The sequence below is a fragment of the Lolium perenne genome, chromosome 4 (assembly GCF_019359855.2).
Source record: "Lolium perenne isolate Kyuss_39 chromosome 4, Kyuss_2.0, whole genome shotgun sequence".
Taxonomy (NCBI): domain Eukaryota; kingdom Viridiplantae; phylum Streptophyta; class Magnoliopsida; order Poales; family Poaceae; genus Lolium; species Lolium perenne.
Genome location: NC_067247.2, coordinates 61,542,265 through 61,559,239, shown reverse-complemented (window position 1 = coordinate 61,559,239; position 16,975 = coordinate 61,542,265). Strand labels below are relative to the sequence as shown.

General features: G+C 42.7%; 2 long non-coding RNA genes and 1 pseudogene across 8 annotated transcripts; all 3 read left to right on the top strand.

Annotated features, from left to right (window-relative positions):
- The first annotated feature begins 840 nt into the window (after positions 1-840).
- On the top strand, positions 841-4,545 carry LOC127292718 (uncharacterized). Of its 6 annotated transcripts, none has more exons than XR_007845341.1 (3): positions 841-1,090; positions 1,807-2,487; positions 3,078-4,545. It is a non-coding gene; the product is annotated as an uncharacterized lncRNA (long non-coding RNA). The 6 variants fall into 6 exon arrangements; XR_007845339.1 differs by having other exon boundaries at positions 841-1,894; positions 1,980-2,487; XR_007845340.1 differs by having other exon boundaries at positions 841-2,079; positions 2,217-2,487.
- A 3,717-nt stretch (positions 4,546-8,262) lies between these two features.
- On the top strand, positions 8,263-14,303 carry LOC127292717 (calreticulin-like; annotated as a pseudogene).
- A 270-nt stretch (positions 14,304-14,573) lies between these two features.
- Positions 14,574-16,689, top strand: LOC139830477 (uncharacterized). Of its 2 annotated transcripts, none has more exons than XR_011742502.1 (4): positions 14,574-15,412; positions 15,505-15,612; positions 16,200-16,343; positions 16,440-16,689. It is a non-coding gene; the product is annotated as an uncharacterized lncRNA (long non-coding RNA). The 2 variants fall into 2 exon arrangements; XR_011742501.1 differs by having other exon boundaries at positions 15,505-15,629.
- Positions 16,690-16,975: the final 286 nt, after the last annotated feature.

Below are 16,975 nucleotides of genomic sequence, written 5' to 3'. Positions count from 1 at the left end.
TCACACAGTAAAAATTTGTATATAAAACTAAAAACTACCATTGGGAGAACTTTGATAGGATATTAGCAAGGCAACACAATAGCTCTCCATGGTGGCAGTAAGGGGTCAACCAATGGGATGCTGGACAAGATCGAAAGTCCCAAACCTACATGAACATTCTCCATTTAATTTATTAGTCTCTAGGTCAGTACAGATTTAATTTGTTTGCCTGCATTTGACATTGCATGTATAGTTTCAGAAATATGGCTTCTGCCTTTGTGATGTATATGTGTGAATTAGGGCATAAACTAAACTAGCTATGCTTGTCATGGGAGCCTGCCATTAGACATAATATATGCATGCTAAAAATATTATCATGGAGATGCCTATTCTCATATTCTGTTTTATTCCTTTTGGTCTTTTGATTGGCCAAAAATAAAGAATAAATGATGATTTTTTTGCACAACTAACTTCAGAAGCGTATCTCTTATTTCATTTTTTGGGTGTCCAAGTGAAGGTTATTGTCTTCCTACTTAATGTTGTGCCAACCAAAGGTCGTGTGTGCCTGAGCATATGATTTCGCTCTTTTGGTATCTTAATATTCCCCTCTCAAATATCATGTATGAAGGTAGGTTCATTTTATTTTAGGTTACATGCACATCATCATAAGCAATTGATGATGCATTATTGTAATTAAATGTTATATGTGTCGTACCCTTCTGTACTCACGGTGGAGCTTTATTAGTTGTTGAGCTGGATATTTTTCCAAAATTAAGGATCTCAAATGAAGCTTTTATGGGAAAAAGTGTTATGCTTTATATAAATTGCCAGCATTGCTAGGTGACAATATTTATTTATTTATTTATTTATTTATTCTTTGCTCTATTAAAATCTTCAATGTGAGCGAGCTAAAGTCACAACTTGCATGCTTAACATAGTTGATGATTTGAAAAAGCTTATGCATGGAGTGTGGAGCTTGCATATGCGGGCTTGCAGATCTACTTGCTCTCCTTCTTGGTATGAACTCCTCTCTATCTCTCTGACCGTTGCATGGAGTGAGGAACAGCCTGGTGCTATTTCTTTTGGAAAAATGAAGGTTATTTACATAGCGGTATGGAACCTTTTACATTGTTTACTAGAAACTATGTGTAACGGCAGTTGAGTTTATGTAACTTGCAAGATCTTGAGAGATCTTCAGTCTAAGCAATTGAAGATCAGTAACTACTTTAGCTTTGTGGATTTGGAGAACACACCAATTACATCGACTAGGTAGTAACTACTTTATCTCTGGATTTTATTCGATTCCCTTTAGTTAGTTTGTTTTTCCAATACAGCGATGATGGCACTATTAAATGGGTGAGAAGATTACCAATGGCTTTAGATAATTTGATTTCTCAAAATAATGAGGATGCCACTGTTATCTAAGTGAGTAGAGTACCATGGCTTTTTAGATGCATATGATGCTGGCTCTGTTTAGCACAAACAATCAAATACAACATGTACTGAACTTTCTTGGGTTTTTGTGCCTACATTTGTTGTCTCTGAAGCATAAAATGTGACTTTGTCTGATTTACTCTTAATTTCATTTTACGCTGATTTTCTAATTAGTGCAGCACTATCATGTTTTTTTTAGTTTGTAGAATCTACCTAACTGCAACGCCAATCAACGGTAGTAACGAGTTGTCGGTATAGCTGTTTGCGATAGGTCAGAAAATATGGGTCATGCTTGTGTGGTGCACATACTTGGATTGGAAAACAACTGAATTAACTAAAATTGTGTTAGGATCATGGTACTAGATGCTGATGTTCACTTTCCTCGTGACACAGGAATAGGAGGGCACTATCGGTAAATGCTGTATCGTCTCCTCGATGTACTAATTTTGCAAATATCTTCAAAAAGTGGATGAATGCAGAGGTTGTCGTATGGATATGATCTAAATCTTTAAATCCATGTATGCATGATGGTTTACTTATTTCCATTTTTACATTCCTTTAATTAGGTTACAAGGATATTAAATGGTTTATGTTGAAATTATTGCGATTCGTTGTCTTCGTCAAGAAAAAAGGATGGAGTTCTATGGTAAATTTCTTATGGTATAGGTACATCTCGATCAGTACCTAAATATTTAGTTTATTCCAGTTGCTTCAATGGCATTTTCATGCATCTTCTTTCCCGGGGATTCTTATCCTTCCGAATTTTGTGAAATTTTACTTTTGTTTTGGTGTGGTATATGTAGGATCTAAGAACATTCAATTCATTTCCTTGATAAGCAGTTGATGTATGTCTCCACAATCCTTTCATTTTCCTTCGCTCTATGCTACCGGATCATTCTCCTCCAGTTGAGAACACTGACTTCATTTCATTTCCTTGATATGCAGATGTGATTGGCAGGATCTTTGCGATTTCCGATATTGTTGTTGCTGCTGATGGACATGGGAAGGGAAGAAGAAAATGGCGAGGGAGGTGGAAGAGGAGACAACGGCTGAACACAGATCTGCAATAATCAGGTATATAATATTCCGAAAATCTGCGCCTGGCGCTCTCCTCTATCTTCTGAGGTCCTTAACCATCTCCCTGAGAAAAGTAGACAGTAAAAGCCAAAATAGACTAAATATAGCCTGAACGATCCTAAAAATCCCTCGAAGGAGATAATAAAGAATCCAAAGCAGATGATATCCTACTGCAAGGGTGGTCTTAAGAATCCAAAAGAGGTTGCTTAGAAGAGATAGATGTATCCCAACCGCTATTGCTCTCGCGTAAAGACTTTTTTTTACGCGACAGGAAAAAATGACTACGAATTCCCCCTTTTGTTTGCGAATCCCTGTTTGTATACTTTGAGCACACGCCTATTAAGTAGCGATCAAATCAAGGAAATCGATCAAACGATCCCAATACCGTGAAAGAGAAACTTCCCAGATCCAGGGAAGCTTATCAATACTTTCCACCAGTGCAGGTGATCCTGTGTGATATGCCATTGAAAAGTGATCTTTCAGTTCCTACAAATTGGTAACATATGACTATTTTTCTGTATTTCTATGTACTTGGCATGAATAAATTTAAAATTTCTCACCCGCCCTCATACATATATGGTGTACAGGTTGCGCTTGCATCTAAAGGGGCGGAGACAATGGATGGAACACAATATGGATGCACCACAACGCCATGAGCCCGACGGCTGATGAACGAGAGAGGAGGTGGCATTTGGAGGATGAGAAGGCAGAGGAGGTGGCATATGGATGGCGAGCAGACGGTGGAGGTGGCACTCCCGCTACCAGCAGCCGGCTTACCCCGCTACAGAAGGTGTATTCCTTTGATTTATCTTCATGTGATTTTTTTCGATGCTCTCTGCCACTTCTCCCCTCGCCACCAGAAGATGCCATGAACTAGCGCAGAGCGTATTCGCATTGATTAGTTTGTTAACATTTCCTTGTTTTTATGTTATTTATTCCACTCTCTTTCTGTTCTGATTGTCTCAATTGTTTGAATATCGGGTCAGCGACATTTGTTTTGTTGAAATTCCTCCTTCATACCAGTAATAATCATAGATCTTCCTTTAGAGAGCTTCATATGTCTGACGCCCATGATCACATAATTAGGTACGTTGACTACTTTATCAAGGTAGTATACCATGCTAGGCTGGAACTCACAAACATATGGTTACTGCACGACTATTTTATCTCTGAGTACATATTGGTTTTAAAGCATTCATAAGAATGTTGTGGCTCTTCAATTTTCTCCATGGTTTATTTTTACTAATATTAAGAGCTAGCTATTATAATTACTGTTGCACTACATAGTATTTTGTTTATCCTGATCTGATCATACGTTGCACTTCTGATTGAGTCTACCTTACATTCTGTGTATTGAGATTTGATACCTCAACATGATCACCTTCTTCACATGTACCTGCAGGATGCACAGATTGCCATCGACTCACTTGGCATATGGTAGTGATCTTGATTCTGACCTAACTGAAAATAGTTTGCCACCATTTTCAGAATGCTAATGGCAGCTGCAATCGACACCGTGTTGTTCTAAACATAAGACCTGGAAGTAAATACCTGCAACACGTCTATGAGTGGTACCTCTGCAGGTCGACCGGTGGCAGGGCTGCCTTCAGAGACGAGACGGCTAACGAGCGAGAGATGTCACTGAAACCAATGTTAGTGTGAGACAAGGGGATGGCTTTTTGCTTACATGGCTAGCTGACGTGGGAACTTGCTGACTGATCAGATGGATAAGGATTATATAAATGTAAACCGGTCCGAGAGTCATGCTGTCAGGCCTAAAACTGGGGAATAGGGATCTGAGCAATCAGAAATGGACAGACATGTATGCCACAATGCAGGGCAGTGCTGGTCATACAGGGAGTCCTAGACAATAAATCAAAGAGGACGTTGATGCTGGATATAAGCGAGTCACTATTGTTTATGACAAGTCACCAGATGTATATCTATAATATCACCACTCTGTAATAAAGTCTGGGATGTTTTTCCATTTGCTGCAAATTGATATTGTGACATCACATTGTCAAATGGTTAATATTCAAGAAGAGTTATTTTTCAGGCAGTGAATCACTTAGCTGCATCTGTTCTGGAATATTGCCGTACTATTTTCAAGTTTGCATAGACTGTTTCTGACACTCCAAGTAAGCAGTTTTTTAATTCCAACTTTGTCTGTTTAAAGAAGCAGGTTGGTTTCACAAAAAGTAAGAGCGGGCTGGTCTGCTTTTATTTGCAGTTTGCAATGTCGTGGAATTTTGAGCATCTTTTTCATGGAAACTTGGTACTCCGTACATTATGTTATGCATCTACTATGCAGGTACTTGTCATAAATTGCTTTTATCCGTCTTGTGAAAGTTTCAGAGAAAAAACATACTCTAGCTGATGCCTCAGTCCATAGCTGCTTTGATTGTAGCTTGCAACGCATCTATAACATGTGAAATCAATGGAAAGAACAAGTTTGTATCTGAAGTGTTGCTACTGTTGCCAAGAATTCTCTGTATTCATTAAGTGTAGTGCTTTGCAACATCTGAAATCCCTGTAACCAATGTGTGTAGCCTGTAACTGTATATCACAGGTTAATGGTTACACACCTGAAGGTGAATATTTTTGGCTGGAAATGCTTAATTGCCAAACAGGATCGTAATAGATGCATAAGTCTAAATAATGTACCAATTCTTTTTTTGTTTTTGTGAAATGTACCAATTAGAGATACACTAATATGGGGTCAGTGTCCGGTAATACAGTAATATAAGATCAGTGCCCGGTAATAGACTGATACAAGATTAGTGTTTGAATTAGAGTATAACCTTATTGGTGAGCATGTAGATACCGACATCAGCAGTACATAATGTGGAAAGACAACTGCGTTTCAGGTTCAGGTAAAGGCAGGAACTGGCAAAATCAACATAATACGAATAGAGAAAGCCTTGATCATCTGCATCAACAAATTGATGTATCAAATCAGTGAAAATATATAAACTGAAAGGTGTAGAAAGCCTTGCAAGGACTGCACAGAGTGCTCTTCCTCCAGAGTCTAAACAAAACGACCGACAACAGTTTAATCTCCAGGGTCGAGATGCGCCGCAGAGAATTATTAGGACTCACCTGGCGGATTCATGGGAGGCGGAGGCGGCGGGCGGACAGAGCGGCAGCCTCTTGAACCCTTGGGAAGGAATCAGGGCGACGGGGAGGACGACGGCTGGGCGGAGCTTGCCGGCCACATACGAACTAGGCGCCGTCGTGTGGACCGCGCTGCCGCGTGTGGCCGCTGGGAGTGGATACGCGAAAGTGTGACCACGACGGAAGCGGAGCAGGCCTGCGATGCCGCCATTGGTGCAGCGGCCTTGCAAGCTTTGGATGGGAGGAACGATACGAACCCACCATTAGAGCAGCTGCCTCCACCGCAGCTCCCTCACGAGGTCGCACGGCGGTGCAATTCCATGGCGGCCTCGGGAAATCGGCACGATGCCGCTTCTCCCCGCATGTTGCTCCCCTCCCCCTGTCTGCTATCTTGCCGACGAGCCCAGGCCTCGAACTCATCGAACAGGGTGACACGAGTTCTGGAGAGACGACGAAAGACACGTCGCCAAGAGATGGGAAGCATTGTCGGTTAGCTAGAAAAAAGAGGGGATTCACTTCCCTGTATTTGCCAACGAGGTGCAATTTTTCGTTCTTTTTCTACGGCTAGCTCTTTTTTGATTCTCTTGTGCTGAATGGAAGAAGAAGTATATAGAGACCAAGCAAAAAAAAAAAAGCAGACTAACACCGCTTAATCAAGAATTCTTGCACATAAGAAGGCTCAATATTATTACTATAGCTAGGCCAGTTTATTATAGATAAGAATACAATTGGCCCTTTTTGTTTCTTTTTTTCTTCCATTAGTTCTTATTAATATAAACATATTAATCCTTCAGTTCATGTTGAGAAGCCTTTTTTTAGGAGGGGGTAGTACTATATTTCCCTGATTGTATAGAACCGTTTACTTAAGCAGATATGTTCTGAACTTGAATACATGTGCAACATCAGCTTGACATTGCATTGAACTCACAAAAGACATCATAAGTGGTTCTCATTCACAATATCACCTCTCTTATTAGAGAAGAACAGTGTGAACCAATTTGAACAGTAAGGAAATGCGGGACCCTTCTTTGCCGCTCCTTTGTAATTCTGTGTGTTTGATCCTAATTTTGTTATAGTAACATCTTATTGTAAAACTAAAGAAATTTTATCATATTGACCGTTAACTTTTATCATCATTAAAAAAAATTGAAACGCGTTTTACGGGATCGTGCGCCAAGGCGCACATCTAAATCTAGTACCTATGATATCTATGTGTCCTCTCTCATCATTAATTACAGTGACACAAAAAAATTTCGCATACATGAAATGCATGATGCTACCTACGATACTCATATTGTGGGTAGTCTTAGAAACGTTAGGCCTTTCAGAACGCAAGTTCCTTACCATGTTATCATTGGCAAAATGCTAATGTAAACCTGTATTTAATGAAAATTGAGCATAAAGTAGTACAACTGTTCCATGCTATCATAGGAAAAAAAAAAGTTACTCCACCAATCACGTTCAAACATGAGCAAACAAAATAACATCTAATGCAACCTCAGTTTGATATAACCTTAAATACGCATTTACTGGTGGGTGGGGGTGGGGGGATGTTTGTCTCTTAAAATAGTCTTGTTTGTTACATAAGAATTTCCTCCTTCACAAATTAGAATGCCTCTGGTTTTAGCCAAAGTCAAATTTTTTGAAAATTTGAGCAACTATATACAGAAAAAATCAACATCTAAAATTAAAATGGACATAATATGAAAATATGTTTCATTCTAAAAAAACATTAATTTGAGATTATAAATGCTGATACATTTTTCTATGTAGTTGATCAAACTTTAAAAAGCTTGACCTTTATCTAAATATTATAGACATTCTATTTTGGGATAGGGTGAGTACCTACTAGAACAACACGTGCTAATAGTGAATTGCCTTACAAAGAACTAATCCAGCCATGGCCGGGTATCAGTCGGAGCTCTTCCAAATGCCAAAGCAGAAGGGAGTAGAGCCACACGCAAGCGTGTACGCTGCCCAGATGGTACTTCCGATTCCCGAATCTTCCAGCAAGGTCTCGGATTGAACAGATATATAGGTACGGAACTCTCTCGCGCGCTGTCGCGTGCAACTCGTTGCCAAAATGGGGAATCTAAAGGTATAAACGATGCCCCCCATAGGGGGCTTCACAGCGATCATCGATTCTGAGCCATTGGATCTTGCCAACAGCTCTTAGACAGGGGATCTTGGCCATCCATTCTGGACAGCAGCACTCTCTTGATCAAGCCATGCAACAGCCATGGTCTACCCGCCTGCAGCTGCGCTCGGGACCCATGTTTGTCCGGGTCCACTCGTCATTCGCATGGTGTAAGTGTTGGTTCGGTCAAGCACGACTAGAGGGTGAGACAACCAGCAGGCGAAGCCTCCCTTTTCACCGTGTGTGGTACACCCGCCCAGCCACTGATTTGTGGGCCTACTTTCCGCGGGCCCCGAACGTCAGCGACCGAGTGTACGTGAGGTTCTGTGGGTGTACAGCTAAACAGTAACGCGCGGTGGCTGAGTTTGTGGTTTTGCTTGTCCGTCAGGGGCATTTTTGCCATTTCGCATCCTTATTTCGTCCTTCTCCTCCACCGCCGTACGCGCGTGGCGGATGGGAGGCGACGCCGTACGCGCTCGCTACAGCGCGGTGTCGGCAAGGCCCCTCGGCCGCCTGCTCCTACCCACGCGCGCCGTCGCCTCAGAGAGGCCATGGTCCTCACTTTCTCCTCATCTCTTCCACTTCATCCTCGCGTCCTCTCATCTTCATCTCCTCTGCCTCGTCGCTCCGCTGCAGATCCACCGTCCTCCGCCGCGTTCCGTGCCCGTCGCTGCTCCTCTCACCTAATCCCCACGCCCCCTCTCCCAAATCCCATCAGATCCCGTCCCTTCTCCACCACCCCATTTGCTGGTCACATTCTTGGATGGAGCAGCGAAGCCAGCGAGAGATGAAGGGAGGGCTCCATGGCTGAGGAGGTGGAGCTCGACGCCATGGCTGTGGAGGTGAAGCTCGACCTGGAGGACCACGCGAGGAAGATGACGAACATGGCAGAGGCTGCCATGGATTCGCTGTACAGTGTGTCCAAGTAGCGTGCCGGGGAGGATTTCGTCGCCGTCCTCGCACAATCCCCAGGTGCATCGCCATTCTTAGCTTGCCTTCAAATCCCCTTCCATCAACATCTCCTTATTTACTCACCTATTTTGATGTTGGAGGTGTGCACAAAAGGTGTTTGAGTAAATGCCCAAGGGCAAAACTGCTCTGTGAAGATGGCTGCAGCACTGGCAGTTCATGCATTAGAGATGGAGCGGTTATGCAGATATTATGTGCTTGAATCGCTTATTTTGGTCTCATTTCCATGGAAAAAATGTATGTTGTGGTAAGCCTTTGTTCGTATTATCTTAATTAGATATTGAGTGCCATGATTCACAGAAACTTATCGGTTAAAATTCAGCCTCCAAATTATGCATGTCATCAGTCCTATTCTTCTACTTTGTGTAAGCACTTTGGTATGAGGGAATAGAGTACTGTCTATTTCCTCATTGGGTCTAGGTTTTCATAGTACATGATTACCATGCACCATAACGTTACTTGACATTGTAATTTATATGTGCAAAAGGTACTTATATCTTTCTGGTGTTACATCCCAAATCTTAGATTGATTTCCTGTGTTGGGATATAACTATATAAGGAAATAGCCTTAATTCTGCTCTTTTTCATAACATAATAATTCATCATATATCGCAGAGATACTACCTCGGCTCCACAAAAATAAGCCTTTTATAAAAAATAAATTAGCTTTCTAAAAAGCTTTATATTTCAGAAAGGGGTAATAATAATTAATCATTTTATAGTAAGTAATGTCTGTTTGATCACTTTGGGTGCAATTATTTTGATTCTCCATTCCTTGTCCCCTTCTTCTGTTTTTGATTTTCCTGCCATTGTCTGAACCCCACGAATTGTGCGTGACAAGCAGATGGGTGGGAAGATCGCTGGGTAAAATCCGAGTGGAAGAAGGAGGACGGCACGGCCGGCGAGTGGAGCCACACCTCCGGCAACTGGAGCGGAGATGCGCAAGACAAAGGTAAACGATCATAATATTTCTGTTTTTGTTAGTGTTGCCGAATTTGTTATGCTCTCTTCTGTCCGGCCTATCCTGATGGCTACTCTGTTTCTGCTACGCTGTGCAGGCATCCAGACCTCGGAGGACTACAGGTTCTACGCCATCTCGGCACAATACCCGGAGTTCAGCAACAAGGACAAGACCCTGGTGCTGCAGTTCTCCGTCAAGCACGAGCAGAAGCTCGACTGTGGTGGTGGCTACGTCAAGCTGCTCGGCGGCGACGTCGACCAGAAGAAGTTCGGTGGCGAGACCCCCTACAGATTCATCCTTGTCACAGTTTCTCGTTCGTGTATAACCCACCCATCTTGGATCGGTCGGTCGGTTGATCATCAATACCTTATCGACAATTGCAGCATCATGTTTGGGCCGGATATCTGCGGGTACACCACCAAGAGGGTGCACGCCATCCTCACCAAGTACGGCAAGAACAATCTGATCAAGAAGGAGGTGCCCTGCGAGACGGACCAGCTGACGCACTTGTACACCTTCGTCCTCCGCCCCGATGCCACATACAGCATTCTCATCGACAACGTAGAGAAGCAAACTGGCAGCGTCTATGATGACTAGGACATTCTCCCTGCCAAGAAGATTAGGGACCCTGAGGCTAAGAAGGTGAGGTTTCAGACATTGCTGCTCTGACTGAGCAGCCATGGTTGCTCTGTTTTTGTTACAGAAGTAATTAATTGGTGTGTGCTGATGGTTGCAGCGGGAAGACTGGGAGGACAACGAATACATTCCTGATCCTGAGGACAAGAAGCCAGAGGTAGATTTATTTTCCGTTGGTACACAACTTATATGACGATGTTGTTGTCGTAGTATGGGTATCGATCTCTGACAAATGGCACAGTAATTGGCTAAACTCCAAATGCAATATGGCTAATACTACGTTAACAACAGTAGGTATTTAAACTTGTTTCTTGTCTTACTCTTGACTGTTCTTTGCAGGGTTATGATGACATTCCGAAGGAAGTAACTGATCCTGATGCGACCAAGGTGTGCCTATTTCTCCATTCTCTGAACCGTATTACTCTCTGTTCTGTTGCCTCCAGCTGTTAAATTTCTCACGTTGATTAATGCCTATGGCAGCCTGAGGACTGGGATGAGGAGGAAGATGGTGAATGGACAGCCCCAACCATTCCAAACCCTGAGTATAAGGGACCATGGACGCAAAAGGTATAACTATGGCAGTAGGACTAGATATTCAGCTGTTCTAGAGAAGCAGCAATGTGCATAAATAAATCTGACATGAGACCTCCGCATTCAGAAAATTAAGAACCCGAACTTCAAAGGCAAGTGGAAGGCACCTTTGATCGATAATCCAGGTAACCTGAGCTTACCTAGCGGCTGCTATACATTCAGACTAACTGCTGCCCAGTTATCTTTTCTGCTCAACTAATTCAGTGAAACATCAAAGCTTATACACAATTTCTTCTTTGTTTGTGCAGAGTTCAAGGATGATCCTTACATCTACTCGTTTGACAGCCTGAAGCACATTGGCATTGAGCTGTGGCCTCCTCCGTTTATTCTCTACTAGCCAATGGAGGATGGCACATAGCAGCGCAGATCGTAATGACGTAGGCGAGCTTCCTTAAATTTCTTTGCTTCTCCTTTTATATTTATTATCCTCTATTTCTGTCATTGCTTTGCATATGGGGTCAGCAACATTTCGTTTTGTTGAAATTGCCTGGGGCTATTTGGGCTACAGGTCGTGATTATTTCAAACTTTGCACTCTAATTTTGTTTCCTTGCAGTGCCCACGAGAAGACATAAATCAGGAAGTATGCGGAGCGGTGTGGTAAGGGCCAACGGTTGCGGATCATCGGAAGTGAAACCCTTTCTGCCAATTAAGATGGATTGCTAATTCTTCTTCAATGTAGGGCATGTAGAAACACATTAAGCTACAAGCGTGCTATATTTTTCTTTCTGGACTAGGCATACGGTAATATTTTTTTCTAGAGAACATATCAGCCCTCCATGAGCTTCCTATTGTATAAGTTTTCTTTTTGAATTGATGAATATAAGTAGAAATCTTTTACTCTGTTCACAGCTAGCTTGGAGATCCACACACGTGGAAGGCTGAGGTTATTTCACCGTGCCTCTTAAAGGTTTAGGTCAGTTCAGCATGTTGGTGGAAGAACTCATACCTCACCTTTTCGCCCTTGATTTGATTATAGTACAGGCTCCTCCTATGAGACTTGCCATGCTTTTTCAGATATTTCTATGTTGGTGATGCTACCGGCAGAGACAACAATCATAGCAACACCGATATAGAATTTCCTAAGGTATGGTGAAGTAGCTATCCCTTTAGTTGTAGTGCACTACTGCTTCATTCAATTAAAACATTTACTCCAACCAACTCCTTCGAACAGATGGAATTACTTTCATCTTGACTACTTCTTTAAGGCAATCCCATTAGCTATGCAATGTCTAATTACATGTTACCACTACTGCCTTGCTATTGCTTAACAACACTACCAGAAACCTACAGGTTCACTTTCATTTGAACTTCAATGTACCCCAGATAGATATCTCTGGGAAAAATAAATATCTTTCATGCAGTACAAGAATACATGTTTCCCTTTTCAGATATCATCCATCTACATTTTGTAGCTTCTGTCGAATGATTTCCAGTTGTTTTTTCTATCTGGTCTTTTCAGTCAAATTCAAGGACCTTGGGCCAAGGTGTGCCATTTATTAAGCCTACATTATTGCCAATACACATTTTTTTACTTCTACATATTCCACTAATGTTGTGCCACCTGGGAACGTTATACAACTCTATGCTGAGTACTTATATCTCTAAGCTGGTTCAAGTATAGTCTGAAAACGAGACCATCTTTTTTTGTGGGGGGGGGGGGGGGGGGGGGGGGGGGCATCTTTTTTATGATGTCCTTATATATTCCCTTAATACTGTACCCATTCCCTTATTGTGAAAAGGAAGCTTCACATTCTTCATGTGGCGTGTTGTATATCGTTTTTGAAGTGCATTTTTGAAAAATAGTTTTTTTATAGCTTTGACAAGAGAACCGTGCTTTTGAGAAGTTCACTGTTTTTGATAAATTTTTTGTATCACCAACAACCCCTAACATCGTATAAAAATAAGCTTGGTACGGCAACCATTTATCAGGTCATACAGAAGATTTTGCATGGATATCTCTGCATTTTTGAGAAACTTAATATGAAACAATTCTTTTTTAGCGCTACGAGTATTTGATGATGCCAAGGAAACATTCTTATTTTTTAAGGAGAGATCCTACCAGATTTTATATAATTAAATAGTGCACCATCTTTATTAAATTTTAAGCATGGAAAGATAACTATGATGTAATCAGGTAGTAAAGAAACTGAAATCTGCTACCTCATGTTCTCCTTAGGTGTAGGATTCAATTTGCAACTGCAGAATTTCTACGATTCAAGCTTCTGAGGTATGGCATGCACATCTGCTATTATCGAAAAGGTAGGTCCTTCCATGGTTATGTCCAAGAGATAGTTACCATCTAAATTAGGCATCACATGATCTATCCTTACATGTGCAATCAAGTTTGTTTAGTCTTTTCCATGTGAGTAGTAGACTGAAATTATGTGCCACTGTGATCATGTGACATATTTCTTACTGAAGCTTCAAACAACCTTTCATTTTATTTTAAATTTTGTAGTATAATATATAGTTGAGAGGCTACCGTGGCTGAATTAATCCCCAATCGCAGGTCCAACCATGGAGCTACCAGTACATGTGATGCTTGCTCCCTTACAAATGAACATGCGCTTCTACAAATTGGACTATGTAGTGGCTGAGTCAAATTGCTGCTGATGCCTGCAGGCTGAAGGTTGAGAGGAGCTGTCCCATCACCACTATAATACCATTTGGCTGCCAGCTTTTGATACATAGCAGATTGCCAGATCAATTAACACCTAAGATACAATTCTTCCAGCCACAACTAATAAAGTATGATTATTTCACACAAATAAATTACACCGGAAACTATTATATTGAATCCTTAGAAAAATCAATGGCAAACTAGGATTACAGCTTCAGTCCATTTCAGAGGACCGTGTCCTCCTATCTATTTTTATATCTTTTTAATGGTTATCTCATATGTGTTTGCACTGTTTGCTTTGCAGAGATCTCTACTCCTTTTGTTCCTGCTGAAAAGGCTACCGAATATCGTCGGACGCGGAAATTGATGGATCAGCACCTTGCTTCTGGTAAGTGAGGTATTACTTAGTTTTTTTTTCTGTTTCCTTATATGTTTCATCCCCCTCCCCTTTTTGTTGTTCTAATCATTTTGGTTCTCTTTTTTAGGTCGGCGCTCAGCGGTGTGCTGCCATCGACCTATGATAAATTGAGTTGTAGTTGTCTGGGGATTTCGTTGTGATACTCAAGTGTCAGTTCGTTTCCTCTATCTTCTATTGTGTTTTTGTTCTGCTCTGTCTATTGCTTACTTTCTATTTTATCTTCACGTTGTTAGCTAATTGGCCTGGATGCACACTATGGTGGTCTTCATCTGTACTTCGTTCTGGAACGCCATGCCTTATTCATGTGTCTGTTCCTTATATTTTTTACTTCACAAGATAATGACTTTCAACTGGGTATCAAATTTACATATATTGTCATTTTTCCACCCGATTTTTACTGTTGTTATACAAGATGTGAAATTCACGGGGTCGTGGGCCAAGGCGCACATCTAAATCTAGTCTAAAGGTATATATGATGCCCCCCATAGGGGGCCTCACAGCGATTTGAGGCTCGTGGCCGTTGGATCTTGTTTGGTGGTGGATCTCGTCCGTCCATTTTTTCACTGGTGGAGTAGTCCAGGACGAGGCCCTCGCGTGAACCTGTTTTTTATCCATGGGTCATGTGAAGCCCGCCCGGCCCGGCGTCGTCGGGGAGAGAGCACGCAACCCTCCTCCTCCTCTCCCTCGCGCACCTGCCTCCCGCCGCCACCCCGCGCCGCCTCTCCCCTTCTCCACCCATCGCGCCGCCCCTTCTCCTCCCGTCGCGCCGCCCCTTCCCTCGCCTGCGCATGGCAGCGCCGCCGTCCGCCGCCGCGGCACGAGCATGCGGGAGCAGCGGCGTCGTCCGCAGCGCCGCCGTCCGCCGCCGCGGCACGAGCATGCGGGAGCAGCGGCGTCGTCCTCCGCCTCCTCGCTGGGCCACCGATACCGTGCCGCTTCTAGGCTCTGCCTCACCTCTGCGTGCTGCCGGGGCACATGAGTGGAAGGTCGCCAGGAGGAGTAGCAGCGGGCTATCCTGCCAGGCGCGTGGTGGTAGATGAGTGCAGAGGCGATATGGAGGAAGACGCGGTGGGCGGCGGGCTCGGAGAGGCGGCACTGCGGGAGGGAAGCGAGCCTGGAGAGGAGGTCGGCGCCGGCGGCCATCAACCCCACCTCCCGTTCTCCTCCCTTACCCAAACCTGCCCCGTGTCCTCCCTCATAACCCTAGCCACCGACGCCGATTTTCTCCAGCTGGTCGATTCCGGCCGCATCCTCTACCGCCAGCGACCATTGCGAGCTCGTCTCGCCCTCTGGCCCGTGGGAAGAGCACGAGAGGGTGTGACATGGAGAAGGGGGCGCACAGGATGGCGACCATGGAGGGGGCCACGCGGGGTGGCCGAGCAGCAGCCGTTGGCGGCGGCCTCCTCTGCCCCAAGCGGGGAGGTGGTGTGGCCTTCATCGTCGATTAGCAGCACCACGCTCATCTTCCGTTCCTGGTGAGTTCCAATAAGTTCTCTCTCTCTCTTCCCCATGAGCAGCCCCAATCTTCTCTCCTCCTGGTTTACTTCTACCTCTAATTTTGGTGTAGGTTATACTGCATCCACATCTCGTGAGGCCATGGAACAAGCTGGGCACTCCGTGAGGAGACAACTTTCATGGCCAAATAAGGACAGGAATCAGAGGCTGGCAGCATGGGGTTAGATGCCACAACACGTAGTGTTCTTTTCTTCTTCTTATGTATACATCCTTGTTTGGTTTGTTAGCAGAAATTTCCAGTTTAAGGAAATTTAAGGAAATTATTAATTTCCTTAAGCTATAATTTAAGGCAATATTGTTAGAGAAACTGTCTAAACTGAAATGAGCATAGTTTCTCTCAACCATTTCCTATTTAGACCAGTGTATAAAGAGAGACCAAAGTTTGACACCGGAAAAGTTAATGCTGATTAATCAGACCATATTCTCAGTTAAATGAAATACCATGAATTTCTGTTTTACTCCAAAATTTAACAAATGTAAAAGAGAAAGTTCCTGAGATATCATGGGTTATGTGATGCTTGAGACAAAATAATAGTTGTGTGCTGTAATCTAAAACAGTTTTTTGCAGGGATATATCTGAAACATTTTCTTGCAGGAACTTTTGTACATATACATATCTACTTATTGAGTTTGCCCCGTAAAGAAAGCCTCAATGCTTGTGATCCCTTTACCTTCTTACTTTGTTGTTGCTCTTCCCAGATTATTTCCATAAAACACACCGTTTCTTACATTATACCGCTATTACAGGATGGTATGTTCCACTGTATTATTCAAGTTTGGAAATTCACGCCTGACTGGCCATAGTGGTTGGTCTCTTGTAGTGAGTGCAGGCAAATGTCTAGACCTGCTACTTGTTCATCTACAAGACACCTGCACGGAGGCAACTCTGGAGTAAGCAGAACATCAGCTCCTTTTTCTGATGTGCTATGTAATTCTTTAGTTTTAAGATACAATACATGACTGCTGATTCTGTCTTCTGCTAACTAGGTAGCGTCTCGCCTACAGACCAAGTTGGAGAAAGTTAAAAGACGCTCTCAGATGAGAATGATCATGCTTATGATCTTTTGTAATATAACTACTGTTGGATTGAAAATAGGATATTAGTTACAACTATGAATTTCCCTTAAGGAATTTACACCTGATCCTCACTTTACATTTCTCTTCCTTGGAACCTTTCCAAAAACAATGTATTTATGCCTGCTCAAATATATGTATGTGCACTGCTGAAGTTGATGAACCACCAAGTCGTATTATTTTCTATTAGTATGATGTGCACTACTAGAGTCAAAATTCCTTGAGCACAATAGTATTTCCAAAATGCATAATACATAGCCATGGACTTAACACATGAATTTCTTTTGCCAGCTTATTAAAAAAATTGGCTACATATTATTGGCATTTGAGTGTTTTTCATGGTCGATAAATTCTTTCTTTTGATGTCTTGCTAATTCAATGTTTTGACAGAAGCGGGCGGTGTAATTCCATTGATTTTTGGATTTCGATCGTATCTAAGATCTTTTTTG